The sequence below is a fragment of the Sinocyclocheilus anshuiensis genome, unplaced genomic scaffold (genome assembly GCF_001515605.1).
Source record: "Sinocyclocheilus anshuiensis isolate Anshui unplaced genomic scaffold, SAMN03320099.WGS_v1.1 scaffold850, whole genome shotgun sequence".
NCBI classification, from domain to species: domain Eukaryota; kingdom Metazoa; phylum Chordata; class Actinopteri; order Cypriniformes; family Cyprinidae; genus Sinocyclocheilus; species Sinocyclocheilus anshuiensis.
In genome coordinates, this window is record NW_015537937.1 from 3,006 (window position 1) to 10,770 (window position 7,765).

The window sequence follows — 7,765 nt, forward strand, 5'->3', positions numbered from 1 at the left end:
CAAAAAATTTTTTTTTTTTTTTTTGTATCAAAATGTTTTTGAAATGCGTTTGCAATTATTTGTACTTGTACGTCCATCGCTCAATATGTACATTGCTATCTTCTTGTGGTGAAAAGTTAAGCCTATTTGTTTTGTAAAGTACCAGTTATCATGACGTTAACTACTATATGTGTAGCTGTCAGACAAAACACGTGTTCCTGTTAGGTTTTCCGAACCCATGAATTTCAAAGTAACCCCTTCAGATATAATTAGAGTGTGTAATTAAGTTAAACTTAAGCGTTAAATATTTATTACATGAAAATATAATTACGTATACATGCCATTAAAACTCAGATTGTACACAATATGTACATTTGCACAATTGAAAATCTTAAATACATGTCCTACATTTGTTTTTGAATAAATGTCAAAGAAATTAATAAATAAAACAAAGTTAACTTACGTAAACCTAAACTTAAAATGTGTCTTGACTTTAGAGTAAAGATGGTCACGAGTCTCTCTCCCCCTCCGCTTTACTTCTCTGCGCGCACTGAACGGAATCGCACGTCTTATTTAACGTTACTCCACCGATGAGGTTGTCTCCCAGTATCCGCCCATCGTCCTATAGCCGTCTTGACGTTAAACGGTCGATTTCTGGGAAATCACTTATATAGTGACCGAACCGAACCTGCTGTTTCACTTTTATTTTCACTTTCGTGTCAGCATCACTGATTCGCCAATGAGAGAACTCGCCCCGTCTCAGTACCATTTATGGTGGAAAAGAATTATCGCACAGGAGGGGCCTATGGGGGGTTGCAAGCCTTTTGCTCCAGTTGTGTTGAGACTACTACAGCAGAGACCAAGCTAACACATTTTTACGTCGTCTAACGATAGGTAAGGTAATAAATAGTTTGATTCAAAATCATTACATTATTAAAAACTATAAATATAGCTTACTTTTCAATGTTAAATCACTTTTAAGCTAAATGTCCATTTATAATCAACCCAACTGCACGCTCGCACAACCCTGGAGGGGCCTATGGGGGGTTGCAAGCCTTTTGCTCCAGTTGTGTTGAGAGTACTACAGCAGAGACCAAGCTAACACGACATTTTTACGTCGTCTAACGATAGGTAAGGTAATAAATAGTTTGATTCAAAATCATTACATTATTAAAAACTATAAATATAGCTTACTTTTCAATGTTAAATCACTTTTAAGCTAAATGTCCATTTATCATCAACCCAACTGCACGCTCGCACAACCCTGAGACTAATGAAGCACATATATTTATCAATTTCATAATGATTAATGACCTTTAGATTTGAGGTCAAATATAGTCTGTACTTAATTTAGAAACTTTTGACACTTGACACAACGTTTAAACAACATGTTGTGACACGCTGTAAGGTCGTCTCTGCTTTTTTCGCAGTCATGGCGTGTGGCGGGCTCATGTCTGCTCCGGTGTGTCTCATTGAAAACGATGAAAAAGGGCGGCTGCGTGTGAGAAAAGAGGCCAAAGACATTCTGGATGGGATCAATGAGCCGGTGGTGGTGGTGTCTGTGGTGGGACTCTACCGTACGGGCAAGTCTTACCTTATGAACCGCCTGGCAGGACAACAGTCCGGTGAGAGAAAATGCTTTAAGTCTTTCTCATGTGCAGTGCATGCTGATATGATAATGAGGACAGAACAAATGGGTGTGTCTGTATCTGTAAGTATCTGAAAACACTATCTGCGTTCAAATGAGAGCATTTTATGAAAAAATAAGTGTAATAAAACAAAATAAAGCAATATAGCAAATAGAGCAATATAAAAATAAAACAATAAAATAAGAGTAATGGGTGAATGGTTGTGTGTGTATGTCTAGATGTGCTACTTTCCTGCTCTTTTATACAGACTTAACTTGAATACACCTCTCCGATGATTTATGTTTGAAATATCTGAATACATTTTTTCAAATACCCTCACTTTAATCTGCAAAAAAGGAGATTTATGGAGATGAATGTACTAGACACACTTTTTTTTTTATATGTATATTTCATAAAGGTCATTATATTCCAAGTCTTCTCAAGGCACAGTTTGATAGCTTAGGGTCATAAATAGACAAACGTGGTTATAATATACAATATAATATAGTTTTGTCTTTTTTTTCTACATTGCATATGCATTTAAATGTAACATGCATTTGTCATCTTGGATAATTATATGTCATTGTGACTGTCTCAGGCTTTGCTCTCGGCAGCACTATTGAATCAAAGACCAAAGGCATCTGGATGTGGTGTGTCCCTCACCCCTATAAAGAAGGACACACTCTGGTGCTGCTGGACACAGAGGGACTTGGTGACGTAAGGAAGGTAGGGGAGGAAGACACCAGCAGTGATGTTTTCATAGCAAATGCCTCCATTGCAACAAAAATATACATTAATTTCAGCATAAGTAACTTCTATTTGTCCACTTACTGTAGCTGACAGTCTCTTAATATTTCAGGGGGATGAGAAACATGACACATGGATCTTCTGTCTGGCTGTTCTTCTCAGCAGCAGTCTAGTGTACAACAGCTTAGGGGTCATTGACAACACAGCACTGGAAAAGCTGCAGTATCCTTCTCACACAATAAACACAAAACATGCACATCCAGTGCAACAGATTGAAAACAATCTCTCATAGCACCAGTGTTATTCCTCCTGAACTGCGCTGAATTTAGCTATGTTACTGAGCTGACGGAGAACATTCGTGTGAAGGCAGAAGTGGGTCAAGACGAGGACAAGTCAGCAGATTTCATGTGTGTTTTTCCATCATTTGTCTGGGCTGTTCGTGACTTCACTCTGGAACTGAAAATAGGAAACAAGCCAATAACATCCGACGAGTATCTGGAGAGTGCACTGACACTCAAATCAGGTGAGGCATTACACATACACAATAAACGCAATATACACTATCCATTCATTACCTTCAGCTGTGCCATATTAGTGCACAAAATTAAATTAAAATCTCAAAAACCCCACCCCCCGGCTGAGAACCAGTTTTGGCAGATGCTAAAGAACATGGGAGAATTAGCTAGTCTATGCTGTTCTATTCAGCAAGGAATAGTAATTGTTTTAAATATAATACAAATTATTACTGCTTGTTTGGAATGTTATTTCTTATTTTAGGCTGTTCGCCTCAGACTGAGCAGTATAACCTGCCCCGTCGCTGTCTGCGCCATTTCTTTGCGGTGAGGAAGTGCTTTGTCTTGCCTCGGCCTGCTAGTCCACAAAACATGAGAAGAATGGAAGAGCTGACTGAGAAAGATCTGGATTCAGAGTTCCTTGAGCAGGCAAACACCTTCTGCCATTACATTTTTGACAGTGCAGATCCAAAAACCGTCAGCGGAGGCCGTGTAATTACTGGAACAGGTGTGTACTTTCATAGACGCCCTTGTAGAAAACATGTTGAATCTCTTTTTAGACACAGGACATCCATCAATCTAAATTTTAGCGATGCACAATATATTGATTTCTAGCTTATTATCGACTTTCTAAAGGTGCTGTAAGTGATATCTGCTCCACTAGCAGCAAATATGACACTAATGATGTTTTCAATCCAAACACATAGTACTGCTCCAAACTCTTTTCTTACATTTTGGGTGTTATTCCAAAATCGCTTACATAATCTGTGTTTCTTGACAGCTCTGGGTAATCTCGCTGAGGTTTACGTAGAGGCGATCCGCAGCGGGAAGATTCCTTGTTTGGAGAACGCAGTGGTGTCTCTGGCTAAGATCCAGAACGTCCGTGCAGTGGAGGAGGCCCTGCAGTTCTACATGACAGAGATGCTCAGCATGGCTCAGCTTCCTATGCGCCCAGAAGAACTGTCTGACATCCACAAAATTGCAGAGAAGAAAGCAGTTGAGAAAAAGGTGTTTTTGATGGATCATATCTGAGATCTGGAGGATACCGACAGTACAGAGACATGCTCAGACATCTGACCAATGACTACAGAGCAAGAACACACTCACAAATAATGGTGCAGAAGCGGGCGTTTAAAGACATGCAGAGAACCCATAAGGAACATGTGAATCAGATCATTATTTATATGGTATTGTAGTATTTATTAATATTTTGAATTGTTTTTTTTTGTTTTGTTTTTTTTTCACTTTTCATTTAAATTTTACAGTACATTGCAAAAAAATGACAAAAATGTGTCTTATTTCCAGGGGGAAAAACTAAATTAAGTGCATTTTGCTTAAAATAAGTAAGTAAAACTATCTGCCAGTGGGGTAAGCAAAATACTCTTGTTTTACGAATATTCTACTTACTCCACTGGCAGATAATTTTACTCGTTTTAAGCAAAGTGCACTTAATATAGTTTTGTTTTCCCCTGGAAATAAGACAAATTATCTTATGTCATTTTGCTTATCTAGTAAATGCATCTTAATTTTTAGATATTTTGACTGGAAACAAGACAAAAATACTAAGTAAGATAAGCCTTTTTTTGCAGTGTAAGCTTTAGTCAATTTTTTAAATTGCAACCTTTTTTTTCATCTAATATGTGCATTTCTTTCATTTAACAAACTATTTTTAATAGCTTTAGTAGCAAAAACAACACTTATGGATTACTGCCAGCACATTTTAAATGATACCAGTCTTTTTTCTACAGAGTGAAGAAGTGTTGAGCAAGTTTTTGAAAGAAAAGGAAGATATTGGAAATATGATTCTACAAGCTGACCAATCTCTCAGTGAAGCGGAACAAGAAAAAGAGGGTACAGTTCAAATCAGCTGCACACTTCTCTATCATTCAACCATCAGTCAAGGCTCTCAGTGATACACAAGACTACTAGATACAATGACTACAAAGAACTGTAACTGACAAACTCAGCAATTGATTTTACATCAGAATTAGTTCATTATACTGTCTCTCTTTCTTTATACAGTGCAAAGGTTGAAGAATGAGATTCTAGAGCAGCGGCAAAGAGGTCTAGAGGAACAGAACCGGTTACAGAAGCGGGCGTTTAAAGACATGCAGAGAACCCATAAGGAACATGTGAATCAGATCATTCGTCAGATGGAAAGAGAGCAGGAGAGAATGAGGAGAGACAATGAACGAGTTCTGGAAGCCAAACTAAGAGTAAGAACAGGACACTTTCTTTCAAAACATGTACTTTGCTGTGTTCCAGAGAAGTCACCTTCAAAGGTCAAAGTCATGGTTAGCAATTCTTTCACTTGTGGCTGTTTTGTGTTGTATTGCAGGAGAAGGATGCTCTTCTACAGAAGGGTTTACAGAAGCAAGCCTCCCAGATGCAGAGGCAGATTGACCGCTTAAGATCAGAAATGCATAAAGAAGAGAAGTCAAAACCATCCACAGTCAGCCGGATTATGGATGGTATCGGTGCCACAGCAGAATTGATCTTGCCGGGCTTTGTTAGCCGTGGTCTGTCTGCAGTCTGGAAATGGTTCAAATAAGAGCAGGTTTTTGCATTGAGTGAGTACTGTATGCTTCTCTCACACATGCCATTCACTCTAAAGGGCTGTTCACAATTAGTGTCCACACCAACGGACAATCATCTGCCGTTTTATATGCTCAAGCTCTTTAATTTCAGGTGGATGCTGATTGGCTGTCAATGTTTTTCTCATTCATCAGCTGGAAAAAAAAATCGTTCTGAAAGTGCCACTGTCATGCAATAGATGTGTGGATTAAGCTATTTAAATTTTAAAATTCTGAACGATTTTTAAAACTTCATCATTATAGTTATATTATCATCCTTGGTGTGAGCAGGTGATCCTGGTGTAAAAACACTTTAAAATCTGTCAAAATGCTAGTATTTATGTCTTGGGGAAAAAAATACCACAAAAAAGCCCAGAAAGATTAGAAATGTATCATTCCCTCTGTACTTTGTTAAAAATAACCCCTTGATATCATGGATCCACAGATCAGTTTACAGAAGAGATTTTGTGATGCAGCTAAAGCAGTTGATCTCGTAGAGATTCTGCTGTTCAGCCTATTATTTAAGAGATCTGAAGACTACATAAAATATCCTATATATACTGCATTGCAATAACAAGAGTGTTTGTCTCTGGGCTTCCTCATATTGAAGGACTGCAGCTGCACTGGCTTCCTCTCTGCAGACTAAACACACATATACACTGTTTATTTCATGCTTGATGATTAAAGTCATCATATATAAATTATGCATACGTAAATCATATGCAAAATGTGAAAAAGGGAATTATGTAGTGATAAATCCAGGGAGAAAAGCTAAACTATATGTTAGTTACTTCAAGGTAGTAAGCCTGTGCTTAAATTACCGCTCTGGACATTCTCTCGTCTGAGGTGCATCCTGGGATGCTATCAGTATTAAAACGTACTAAAGTGTTCTCGTGTGGTGGCCACTTGTTGGCTGCTTTTCCTTCACCATCTACTAAAATTTATTAAAAACAGTTGAAAAAGGTAGTGGTTAATTTTAAAGAAATGTATAACTTTGAAGACTTTGTCTCATAGGAACCATTATTTATCTCGTCGCAGGCTTCAAGGTCTGTAGTCAAAGGTTGTTTTCCTCTCGGGGGTGCATGACTGTCAGAAAACCTAGAACCACATTCAAATCTCAGGATGCTTTGAATCATTTCGTTTTGATCCTGTGGCTGTATTACACAAACTTTCTAACTCCGAATATTTTCTTATCTGACCACTGTCATTTCACTTTTTGTAATGTAGCCCCTGAATCACATTTAGAACAAGACAAAGTCAGACCTGAGGACTCTCCCATAACCCCACCCATAAAAAATATAGGTACTTGTTTAGTATTGTACTATTATACCATTTATATAAATATATTTAATATATATATATATTATATATCAAAAGTAATTTATATATATATATATATATATATATAAATTACTTTTTTATTTAATAGGTTAAATTAAAAATAGGTTATGTAAGATTTATTACAAGCAAATTATTATTCTATTATTATTAATCATACTTATAATTTTATTAACATATTATAAATTTTTTTTGCTTTTAGCAGGTGTTGACAATCAGACAAAAAAAAGATAAAAGGTACTAAGTTACCCTAAGTCATTGACCTTTGCCCTATCTAATCAATATGATCAGGCAAACATCTCTGATAACACAATCCAGCTATTCTATTAAAATCCTAATTCTAGTGAAATTATAAAAAGAGCATTCTGAGAAAATAATTAGCTAAGTAAGGATGTAAATGATCCATATATTTGAGTCTGTGAAGAATGTGTTTTGGGGTATGTTGTGTTTACAGGTTTTTATACATTTAGTTTACAGTAACCAAATTAAGTTTTTTTTTTTTTTTTATCAAGGTGGAAAGCAGGAAGAGCTAGAGAGAGCCAGCATGTAACCTATACTTGAACCGAACCTGTGTTGTTTCACTTTTAGTTTCACTTTCGTGTCAGAATCACTGATTGGCCACTGAGAGAACCCGCCCTGTCTCATTACCATTTATGGTGAAAAAGATAACAGCAAAGTATCACAACGCAGGACTCAGGAGCCTGTGTGTTGCTCTAGTTCAGGGGTGTCCAAACTACGGCACTGTCTTAAATAGTCTATATATAATATATGGCCCGCCAAGCATAATTTACAAAATAGACCTATGCAGTTTCAAAATGTCAACACAAGATGACAGCACTACATTTTAGACCAGATGTAGCAGTAAAACGCGAGTGATATCAATTTGATAATTCATATGCGCTCTCATTTCTTTAGCGCACGCGAATTCCTAAACGCGTCAAAAGCGGAAGAGCCAGACTCGTTTGAACCGCGCTGCACGGACCGTTAT

At 37.2% G+C, this 7,765-nt stretch overlaps 1 pseudogene; it reads left to right on the forward strand.

Annotated features, from left to right (window-relative positions):
• Window positions 1-1,025: 1,025 nt before the first annotated feature.
• On the forward strand, window positions 1,026-5,554 carry LOC107659811 (guanylate-binding protein 2-like; annotated as a pseudogene).
• Window positions 5,555-7,765: the final 2,211 nt, after the last annotated feature.